This window comes from Rhinolophus sinicus, chromosome 6 (genome assembly GCF_057876585.1).
Source record: "Rhinolophus sinicus isolate RSI-liver-muscle chromosome 6, RSI-T2T, whole genome shotgun sequence".
NCBI lineage: Eukaryota > Metazoa > Chordata > Mammalia > Chiroptera > Rhinolophidae > Rhinolophus > Rhinolophus sinicus.
This window is the reverse complement of record NC_142506.1, coordinates 30,117,103-30,129,376: the sequence shown is the minus strand read 5'-3', so window position 1 is coordinate 30,129,376 and position 12,274 is coordinate 30,117,103. Positions and strand designations below refer to the sequence as shown.

Here is a 12,274-nt window from a genome sequence, read left to right as displayed (position 1 = left end):
GATTCCCGAGACCGTGATGCCTGCAGCTCTTCCTGGTTCTGTAACTCATCTCAGTGCCCTCAGCTGGGCATGTAGTCATGGCTGCCTCACCCCCTACCCCCTAGTTCATCCCTGGGGGATGGGAGAGAGAACCAACCCCACAGAAGCTCCCACTCAGGAAAGATCCTCTTCCACCCTACCCCGGGGGTGCACGAAGGTAGATTAGCTCTTTTCAGGGCAGATAGAGGAAGGCTGAGGCGTTTGTGTCTTGCTGTGAGCAGGGCTTCCAGTTTAAGTTCCTTCCTAATAATTTTTCTTTTGCCTCTTAAAAGTGGGGAAGACCAGCTGCCTCAGGTGAAGATGCAGTAAAATGGGCAGCAGGAGAGCAGCCCCAATAGGCCTCTACTGGTGCATTTAAAACAAGCACCAAAATATTAAAACCAACAGAAATATTAAGAGTATAAAATTTTTTTCACAAAACCAAGTCATCTGTAGGTAAGGCCACCGGCTTTCCACCTTTTATGACACAAGGCAGGGGGTGATTTTCTCTCCATTCCTAAGGGGTGTAGGTTCAGCATCACTGTATAGAGAACTGCAGAAAACCATGACTCTTCATCTCAGAGACCGTTTATGGCCTCCAGAGATGCAGGGGCCTAAGACCCCAAATGCAGAAGATGCCTGGCAACCACAGGGCCTGGAGGTGCAGGCGGTACTGGGAGCAGAGAGCAGGCACCAGCTCCCCAGGCCACGGCAGCCATGACGGCATGCCCAGAAGTACCAGGGTGGTGCCTTCTTTCAGCCTCAGGAGCAGCTGAGGCCACGGGAGACCATGGTACTTGCTCATGACCATCCATTTGACAAATTTATCACTGAGTGTCTTCTCTATGTCAGCCACTGTTCCAAGCGCTCAGATAGGCAGGGCTGTGATCAAAATGGAACGTCATGGACCTCTGCAAGTACCTCTTATAGATGTGACATTTTTTCTTTATACTTTTCTATGTACAAATGGGCTTGTGTTCTTTTAAAATTACAGTAAAGACTATTAAAGTCAGTTATTCAAAATTGTTTTTGAATCAATATTTGTGAAGGAAATAAAAATATGGAAAGTCAATACCAGGTAATTTACACATCTACAAGAGCAGTGGACTTTGGACCTTGAGGAGGCCTTAGGAAGTGTGGTCAGGAAATCAACACCAGATGGTTCTAGATAAACTGATTCTAGCTGTTATTTTCAAAGAAATCCAAAGAGAAGAACCTTTGTGATTTGTTGTTGGTAGTAATGTTTCATTCATTCACTTAATTATTCATTTAAGAAATATTTTTTGTACTAGATTATGGGAATACAGAATTGAGCAATCACCATCTTGTTGCCTAGGATCCCACATTCCTGTTGAGGGGCAAATAAGTTAATAGCTACAAATAGTGGAATGTTAAAAGTGCCATTGGAGAATTAGTGAAGGGTGCAGAAAGGATCACAGAGGAAGGCAGGCACTGGGTACATGTGGCCACCATTTTATTTTGGCTTATAGCACAGAGTGTGTTACATAGCAGGTGCTCTTTGTACATCACTGAACAAAGAGTGTTTAGACTAAACTTCACGGATATGGTACCCTGGTAACCTGAGCCTTGAAAGATGATGTCTTTGCTTATTGCTTCTGTTCTGGTTGCCCTTGTTTCCTCCTTGGTCACATCAGTAACTTTTTGGTGCTGTCAGACCCACTGCTTACTTCACTTTCATCACATTCACCATATGTCCTTACAATTGTTTTTAAAATTCTGCCTTCATTTCATTTAAACCGATTCTTTCCTCATCATTTTTTGCCCCTGCTTCAAAAAGGTCATGTGTTCTTGTGTCCTAACAAAGATTAAAAAACAGTTTTCTAAAATTCTCTTCTGGTTCCTAACATACATTGTTTTCAGAAATATATTCTTCCTCTAGACTTCAGGATAACAATCCATTTCCTTTAATCTGCAATATTCTAGAACTTATCCTGCAATGAAGGGAGATCTGTTCAGATCTACTGGTTGCCAAAAGATACAGTGTGATTTTCTCTTGGCTCCTCTCACTGTCCATTTGGATGTCGATGGAATCCTTTTCTCAGGTATTCAACTGGAAGACAGCATAATGTGCATAGTTTAGTATAACTCCCAGTATCAAGAAATTATTTATTCCTTTAGCGTAGCTTTGTAGTATTGACTCATAATTCTCTCCATGTAGTATATGGCTCGTTGACATTCTGAATACATGAAATGTATACACACACACACACACACACACACTAGTCCCCAGAATATACTATAACCAGAACTCTTCCTGTATCCGTCATTATCAAAAGCATCATGTTTGTTGAAGCATCATATGCTTTCCCCAGTGTAGTCCATTTAGCATTAGACAATGCCTAACCGCCCTTTGCCACCATGGACATAGGTACACAATTTTTTGCACTATTGTTTTCTGGGAATTTATTAAACTGGGACTTAAAGTTTCTAAATAAATGCAGAAAGCAAAACCTATTGATGAGGTCAGGAAGAAGAGAGTGAAGTTCTGTCTTGAAACACAAAACCCAAGTAATTGAAGCATGTATTCCCAATATTTTGGTCAATCTAGACCCTAGGCTTCTAGGCCAGAGTATAAAAATCTAGAGAGAAATAAAATGTCTAGCTTCCTTCCTGCTCCATTTGAAGTGACGAAGCATACACTGTCCCTGACTTTAATTCCCAAGTAGGCCATATAAGATTTAGAACTACTCTAAATTTCTTCTAATTTCAGGAAGTGGATTTTGCAATTATCTTAGGTTCTGGTGAGATTACAAGTTTTTACTGATCTGTGCATCCCAAATAAAAGTATTTTAGCAGAAAGTTGACAAAGGTATTGATAAATTCCACTTAAAACCAGAAACCCTGACTTATTACATCTTTATTCATTCATTGATTCATCTAAATAGTATTTATGATGTACAAACGATGGGCCTGGCACTATGGTAGACACTGATAGTAAAAACCCAGTCCCTGTTCTCTTGAACGTTATAGTCTAGAGGGTATTTCAGACCCCGAGGAATTACAATACAATATGATACGTGCTTCAAGATAAAATACAGGAGGCTCCTTCTCTACCCTACACTCTGGTCCATGAACCAGAGATAGTTGAAAGAAACACTGAAATGAGAGCTGGGGCTTGATATTGAAGGGTCTTAAATATCAAGTTAATAAGTTTGTTTTGGTGGGGAGCCACTGAGGAATTTAGTGCAAGAGAGTGAGTGACCTATTTAAAGCTGTGATTTTGGAAATTACTTCCGTAGCCAAGTACGGGATGGACTGAAATGGGAAAAGAGTAGAGCAGGAAGGCCATTCAAAGAGGCGAGCCCAGTCAGACAGTACAGATGCCTGAGAACTTGAATGACGTGTAAGAGCAGCGGAAACAGAGAAGAGCAGACCTGTTAAAGACCTGGTGATTGCATATGGCAGTGAGGAGCAGGAGCATTGGAGATGGTGCAAAGGTTCTAGGAACCTGGAAGATGGGGGCCTCATGCACCCAGGCAGGAAAGCCAGGAGCAGAGGCAGCACTGGGAGGAGACAGAGAGGACGGCGTTAGACTTGAGAGAACTGGTACCCACCTCTCTACTCGTTCCTTCACCATAGTAACTCCATTTCTAGGTTCTAACACAGGAGGTGTTGGAAGGTTCTACAAAGAAAAGTCCAAATAAACCACTTGAAGAAGATATCAAGGCAGAAGCAATGTAATTATGCTAACTCATCACTAGATTTCATATGCTTTGCGGTCAAATGCAGCAAGTGGGTGCTTTTTATCATCAAAATGTCCCTCCACACTAAACCAAACAATTAACTTTCTTTGCAATTCCAAAGGGTAGGCATTAGTTGTAATTTTCCATATGGAGCCAGTGGCGGCAGAAACCACAAAGAGTGTCAACTGTCAGGGGAAAAACAAGGTTCTAGAAATCTGATCATTCAGTCTTAAATAATAATAATAATAATAATAATAATAATAATAATAATAATAAAATACTGTCATCATTTTGAAGGGAGAGGGCGAGAATAAACTTGACTCCATTTTAGATTTATCGAAATCTGCTTCTATTGTTCAGTATTTGGGTTCTCAGTAAAATTCCACTCTGATTTACCAATCCCTTAAGTCTATGGATATAACAAAAGAGAAGTCACAGATCAGTTCTGATTAATTTTCATCATGAAAATCAACTCTTGCTTTTCACAGAGAGAGTAAGGAAGGAATGACGTGGATAATTAAAATCCGCAGATAGCACAAACACCCAATTTAACTAGCAATTTCAAATCCTCCTCCACTGAATTTTGTTTTTTTCTTTTGCATTAGAGGTGCCAAGTAGCAAGGCTCAGCCTACCTTTTGGGGCTGTATCCAACAACATGTGAACTCATCAGAAGGCAAGCAGGTGGGCGTAAGAAGAACAATGAGAAGTTGGGGACCGTTGGCCTTTCTGAAACTGAAAATCATCCACTCTTGCTCACTCTGTTGGTTTCATTTGGAAGAATGACAACAGCAGGACTGTTAGGTTAAATTGGGGGCTACCAGGCAGAAGTTTTAGAAAGGCTAGCTCAATCTTTGCCACTAAAAAGCAGCTCACAGATTGGTGACCCCCCTCATTAAAATGGGTTTGCAGTGACTACAGGCAGAATGAAGTGACAGAGCAGAAATGGACCTCCCATAGCAGAGGCCCTTCTCATTTGCTGCAAGCGTTAAACTCTACCAGTTTAAGCTTCTGATTATGATACAGACTCAACCCACCATTTTTTTTTCAATTAGTTTCAGGTATACAAAACAGTTCAATAGTTAGACATTTCACCCCTCAAAAAGTGATAACCCCCTCCCCCGATCTATTGCCCCTCTGACATCGTATATATCTATTACAATTCCATTGATTCTATTTCCTATGCTATACTCCATATCCCGTGACTATATATATGTATTAAATTATAGTTGACATACAATATTATTCAGCTTCAGCTTCAGGTGTACAGTACAGTGGTCAGGCATCTACACTGTCCATGAAGTGTCAACCCACCATTTTTAATTCCTTAGACCCAGCCTTTCCCAAAGGCCTTCATATGGCCTCTCATCTGCTTGTCATTTAAGGTTGCACATTATCTAACCAGAATCAGACCTTAGTTCTCACTACTCTCCAAACCACACACACTTCTGCCCAGGTCTACCCACTGGTGCTGAAACATATCTGCACTTCCCACCATCTTGCCTTTGTTCTTGTCTTTCCATAAACCCCTAAATTCCCCACCTCCTTCTCTTGTAGAAAATGTAGCTATTTTTCAAGGTCCAGCCCTTCCATGAAAACTTCCATTTCCCCAAACTCAAAGTGATCATTTTCTCCTATGACAGCATTTTATTAGTGCATGTCTTATGACACTTACCACATTATGCTTTCTATTATACCACAATAGCTTAAGTCCCTGATGACCTCAATGTTCTCAAAAATGTGGGTCATGACCCACTAGTGAGTTTTGAAATCACTTTAGTGAGTCATGACCTGAATTTTTAAAAATGAAATAGAATAAAATAGAACATTTTAGATACATTACATGTAAATATGTTTCTTACTTTGGTTTATGGTCAAAAAGCTTGAAAGTTACCGCCTGATGTAATAATAATATTTTCAGCTTCCATGTAACAGGAAGCCTTGATCCACCAGCTTAAATAACAAAGCATGAATTATATAATGAGACGTCTGGAGGCAAGGGAGCTCTAGGCTGGTTTATCAGCAACTTACCAACAACATCAGGACTCAGATTTTTGCCATCTCTGTCATCTTTCCAGCTACACCCCCTCACATTTGCTAGATGGCTGCAGGAGTTCCTTGCATCACAACAACATCCAGTTGCAAAAAAAAAAGCTACTTAGTCTTTGGATCTCTTTTTACCAGAAAAGAAATCTTTCCCAGAACTCTCCCACACCCCCCAGCAGATCTTCTTCCATTTCTCTTTGACATAAACTGAAATAAAATGAATGAAATGCCTAGCCAAGAGTGGCAAGGAAAACTAAAATTAGCTTAAATGAAGATAAGATCACCTTCCCTAAGCACTTGTCTGGTCAGGAAAAATGGGAAATTGATGGATTTGAGGTAGACAAGCAAAAGTATCTGCCAGCCTCACACCAGGGTCCCTTTTTCTTCATATTTTCTGCAACGCTTACCACACAGCTAGTCTACCACAGTCAACTCAATTTCTAGTGATAAATTAAATCAATCACTTTGCCTCAAAAGTGTAAATATTGGGCCGGCCCGGTGGCTCAGGTGGTTGGAGCTCCATGCTCCTAACTCCAAAGGCTGCCGGTTCGATTCCCACATGGGCCAGTGGGCTCTCAACCACAAGGTTGCCAGTTCAATTCCTGGACTCCCACAAGGGATGGTGGGCTGTGCCCCCTGCAACTAGCAACGGCAACTGGACCTGCAGCTGAGCTGCGCCCTCCACAACTAAGACTGAAAGGACAACAACTTGAAGCTGAATGGCACCCTCCACAACTAAGATTGAAAGGATAACAACTTGACTTGGAAAAAAAAGTCCTAGAAGTACACACTGTTCCCCAATAAAGTCCTGTTCCCCTTCCCCAATAAAATCTTAAAAAAAAAAAAGTGTAAATATTCATGGGATACATAGATCAAATATCCAATTGGAGACACTGGAAGCATTCTGCAGATGTGATTTGTCAATATACAACTCACCAGAGGCTAAGATTGTTTCTGTCTTAATTTTCCAATTAAATTTTTAAACATAAAGGGCTAGATTAGCAACACTGTACATTGTAATATCATTTAAATAATAAAATACATATTTGTCACAATGCAGATGGCAACTGAAGATGCCACAGATGGAACTGTGGCTCTGGGGAGGAGATGGTAAATGTGTCGCGGTGGGTGTGGAGAGACTGCTGTATCAGGGTGGAGAGACATTACGTCATCTCAGATAGGGGCTTTCTTTGGGAACCTGGCAGGATTACTGCTGAATCATTCAACGAGGCAAATTATTGGCGTGTTACTTGGGGAAAGGTCCCTGCAATTAAGCCCTCATTCTACCACTCTCCTTGGCATCTTTCTGCTTATGTTGCCATTTAAGGCCAGACTTGAAAACATGAATACATAAATTAATCATATGTGCCAGAGTCGGAGGTTTAGAGAGTGAAGTCTGTGCTGTTTCTCCTGTCTTACATGCACACATGTGTGCATGCATACACACAACACACACATACACACCACTTATCAGAGAAACCACAGGTTCAGAGGACTTTGAACTGCAGAAAAGCTTTTGTCTCTGACATAGTTAGACTCTTTCTACTTGCTCCTATTACAAATGCAAGATTCTCCCATCTTCCCAAGAGATAAGATTAGCCTTGTGAGTGAGCGCCTTACAATTCCTTGAAAGGCAACCTTGGTTCTGGAGTAATGCAGCAAACCTGTTCTCACCTGCTGGACCACAGGCTGCAGTAGGTGTGTCTGGTTGGCTTGCTGGGGTGGTAGACTTGGGGTCTGTTCTTGCCTCTTCTACTAACTTATTACCTAGTTGCAAGGCTGTGTTGGGTCTGTGAGCATTGAGCATGGTCCCAGCTCTGCCAGAACTTATTTGAAGCTTTACATCCAGTTTCAGGGGCCTCGTTTTAAGAAGGTCCTTGGCAAACTAGATGGTGTGCTTACAGCCAGAAACGATGGAGAAACTATGAAGAACAAACAATAGTGACAACCAACATTATAGAGGGCTTTCACTTACATTGGCACATTTCAACCCTACAAGGTATTTACATTTATACTCATTTTAAAGAGATGCTAGAGAATGTAGACCAGAGAGATGGAGCCGGATGCCCAGAAACATTCTTAAATGGATTGTTTAACAGATGGCTTGGGAGAACTTGAATAAAGGAAGTGGCAATTACAGAAGGCCTCCTGGCTTCACCCTCATTTCCTTTCTATATTATTACCCCATAATGACAATAAGAGCTAAGATGTGTTGAGTGCTTTCTATGCACTAGGCACCATGCTAAGTGTTTCAATGCCTTTAAGCTTCACAAAAATTGTGAAGTGGGTTCTATTAATATTTCAATTTACAGAGGAGGAAACTAAGCCTTAGAGAGAGAACAATTTTTTTCTGTTTGGGCTATTCCCTGATTTTTCTTCTGTTCTTTGAAAAGCTATCTTGTTCTCATTCTTCAGGACTCAGCTCAAATGTTCCTGCCCAGCCACCTAAAGTAGTCCATTGCCAGCCTCACATACTCTGTCACACTCCCCCTGTTTATTTCCTTACAGGGAATATCAGAATCTGTAGATAACTTGTTTACTTATTGATTTGCTTGTTTATTTTCAGTCTCTATTATAGATATAAGCTTATGAGGGCAAGGACCCTGTCCCTCCCGTTTGCCCTATGCTCATGTCTAGCGGGGTATCTGGGATATAATAGCTACTCAATAAAAATTTGAATGAATGAATGAGTGCATGCATGAGTGTAGTTAATCAATAGGATTTGGCCGTGAGTTTGTATAACGCCAGAGACCAAGTTTGTAGCTCCTCTGCTCACGTTTACTCATCCTTTCAAGAAACATTTATTAAATTACCAACAAGTACCAGGCACTGAGGTAGGTGCTGGAAAATCAAATAAGACACAGTCTCTATCCTTGAAAAATCTTACTTATGAGGGGTGGAGGTGGTAGTTGGAATGAAGTGGGTTTATAAAATAGCTCAAATAAAAGTATAACGTGATATATATATATATATATATATATATATATATATATATATATATATATATCTTATGATAGAGTTAAGTACAAAATGACACAGCAAGGAAAAGAAGAGACCACCTACATGCCCCTGCTGGACTTGGAAGACTTCTGCAGAGCAGGCGACTTTGAACCTGACTTTGAAAGAGGACTCTGGACTACTGGGTGAGAAGAACATGTGCAGATGCAAGAAAGAAGGGAGAACTCATGGGTGTATCTGGGCAACAGCATGAAACTCGTCCCCTACACTGTTGAGTCACACTTGATCACAGTGCCCAGGTGTTAGGAGGGCCACTGACTGACTTCTTAATGGAAACGTCATGGAGGTGGGGATAGGAGGTGTATCTGAGAGGTCTCTACAGTACCCTCCAACTCTAAGAGTGATATGACTGGGAGGGTTGTCTTGCAGAGTAAGTCACCAAAAGAAAGAACCAGATTACAGGAATGGAAACAGCCGGTTCCTGCCCTAAATATGTCCTAACAAGAGGGCTAACAGAAAACACAATGTGTGTATTGGCTTGTAGTGTCCAAAACATCTTTTCAAAATTATCTCATTTGAACCTGCAAGAGCCTCCTAGATGTTTTGAAGCTCAGTAAAAGCGTGTATTTTTCAGCAGTTGCAGAGCTCCAAGCCCCGCCTAGACCTGGGCAATGCAGGGAGGAATAGCCCAGCTTCTGCCCCCAAAGCATGTATGTGCAAAGAGGCAGTGAGAGCACAGTGTAAAGTGCTAGGACTCCGTGCAGCATGTACGGGAGAGATTTAGCCCAGGTGACACATGAGCTGAGTGCTGAGGTGGCTGGAGCATGGGCTCCTGAGTCAGGCAGTCTGGGGTTCAAATCCTGTTCTGCATTCACTCACTGTGCAAACTTGGGTAATGAAATGAGATGATTAAAAATAAAATAAATGAGATAATACGTGTGTACTAATTAGGTTATAGGCTGGTCACTAAAACATAGACTCTTAAATAGACAGTGACTTCAACAAGATAGAAATTGATTAGACATCCAGCCCGGTGCTGGAGCTCTGCTCCAGGAAGTCATCCAGTCCCAGGCTCTTTCTACATCATTGCTCTGTTTCTCTAGAGCAGGGGTGTCCAAACTGCGGCCCGCGGGCCAACTGCGGCCCGCAATCCATTGTTCATTGGCCCGCAGCAAATTCCAAAAATATATTTAGTTTACTTAAATAAACCAGTTGAGGCAATAAATACTTCACCTCGAGTGAGTGGCCCGGCTGCTTCTGTATTTTACCGCAGCTGGCCCTTGGTAAAAAACGTTGAAAAAAATTTGGACACCCCGGCCCTAGGGGCTTGACCTCATCCATCTGGTTCAAGATGGCTTCTCATTACAACTCAGGCTGCGTTCAGATGCTGTGGTCACAAATAGCAACAGGAGGAAACCTGATTGCATCGGGAGCTGGTCCTCTTCAGCATGGCTGTCCTCTCCTCCGGATGTGGGCCACATCCTCAGACAAGTCTTTCCATCACGCTGTACGTGTGGACAGCTCCACACTCCATGTGCTTTCTGTCCAGTTTCCCTTCTGAGAGTCGAATGAAAATTCTGGTCCTGATTCTCAGTAACCTACACCAATCCCAATGGCCAAGGGGATGGGAGAAGTTGGTTAGCTAAGACGAATTAGGGCTGCCTCACCACCATGGCATAGCTGAGAATGGGAAAGGGATGAGTCCCCACACAACATTCTCCATACTGTATGACCAGGAGAAGGATGAATAGATGCAAGGTGGTTAAAAAAAAAAGAAAAAAAAAAGAAATCCCTTACTCCTCCCTTCAGCCAATTATATGCACTTCTAGGGCACTACAATCCATAGCAGTGGTCACTGAACTCCACCCCCCAAAAAACAATTTTGACTATGCCCCAACAAGTATATTTGTTTCTCTGTAAGTACTGTATGCACATGTACTATTCTACTATTATATTACTGTGATAAAGACTGCTAGTGGCGCCCGGGTGCTCACCCTTCCCTACATCCTTAGTATCGCATCCTGCAATAAGCACGTGACAGCCGAGCATAGGCCATGTGACTAAATTCTGGCCAATGAATTGTCAGAAGTATACGGTGCAATTTCCAGGTGTCCTTAATGGGAGGGACCTTTTTTCTTTCCTGCTGTCTAGAGAGTGGACCAGATGGCTTGACTATGAGCAACATAGATAAGAAAGTGTTGGTCAGAACAACTGGAAAAGACACCTTATCAGCTCTAGGCAGCTTGCCTCCAGACTCCATTTGCAGGAGAGAGAAATAAACTTCTCTCTTGGTTAAGCTGTCGTTGTTTTGCATAATCTTTTCTTTCTTAATCTCAGCCAAATCTGATCTTACTTGATTTAATTATATACTATACATTATAATACGTGTACTAAAATAGATATAAACAAAAGAAGAGACAAAGTGACTACAAATGGAAATTCTAATATTTCTCGTATCCCACTGGGTCAAATCTCACGTTCCCTTGGAGTGCATTGCTGCCTCCTTCATTTTAGAGACCTCTGATCTCCTTGGCTCTTGTGCTGCGGTGCCGGTAGAGTTAGTTACATTTGTGGGTCTGTTTGCTTCTCGACCTTGACTAAACTTTGCTCCTTGAGGTAGGGGCCTGGAAGTGAGTCATCGGAACCACCTAAAACAGCTAGGGCAAAATCCCTCCCAGCCCCTCCTTTTGCTGCCAGCTGATGCTTCCCAGTCTGTTTCTATCTCGACTTTGCTTTCGCAATGGGAACGAAGGCCAGAAATCTCATGGGGTCGACGCGATGAGATCTGAACCCGAAGAATCTGTGATTGTCAGGAACGAAGATGAGCATGGCTGGCCTCTGCTGCTGAGGCACACCCACTCACACACCCCCGTCTAGGAGCTTGGCACTTGGGCTACAGCACGAACTCAGCCTGCTTCCATAGGGAAGGAATCGGAGAGGGGCAGAGGCAGAGAGAGAGCTTTGCTGCTTCAGAGCTTTTCTCCAGGCCTCAGCTTTCTCTTCCCTGGAAAGCAGTGCCCATGGGGCTGTGCCCACCACACCACATCAAAGGTTGTCAGAGTGGACCAAATTCCCTGACGATGAGGGAGCCTGTGGGTCCCCAGACCCCCATCAAGGTTGTGCTTGGGAAACCAGATCTTGCCTGGTCTCTTTAGGAACTGGGCAAGTCTGTGCGTCCTCTCTCCACCCCCTTGAGGCATCAGTCTCCTGACTATATCGCTTCAAAATTCCCTGACTCATGCCATCCTTGGATTCTAAAAAAGAGCTTATTCAAGTGGTGTAGGCTGCATGCTACACTCAGCTCTGCTATTTAATTACAGCACCTGAGAGAAAGTGTGTGTGTGTGTGTGTGTGTGTGTGTGTGTGTGTGTGTGTGTAGGAAAGGAAGGAGTTGGGGATGAGAGGAAAGGCTCCTAAAATCAGAAGGAGAAGCCCTGGAGGAGAACTTGTGCTGCCCTCATTATGACTGGTGCCCAAAGATGGGCTGGCCCTTCACCCCAAAGCTGAAACGAGGAAGACATTGGGGCCATGCAGGTCTGCTAGGGAAAAG

General features: G+C 42.7%; 1 long non-coding RNA gene across 1 annotated transcript; it reads right to left on the bottom strand.

The window, feature by feature from the left end:
- Positions 1–523: 523 nt before the first annotated feature.
- LOC141567826 (uncharacterized) lies at positions 524–8,635 on the bottom strand. The gene is made up of 3 exons (XR_012490676.2): positions 4,356–8,635; positions 3,594–3,661; positions 524–2,089 (listed from the first exon to the last, which is right to left on the bottom strand). It is a non-coding gene; the product is annotated as an uncharacterized LOC141567826 (long non-coding RNA).
- Positions 8,636–12,274: the final 3,639 nt, after the last annotated feature.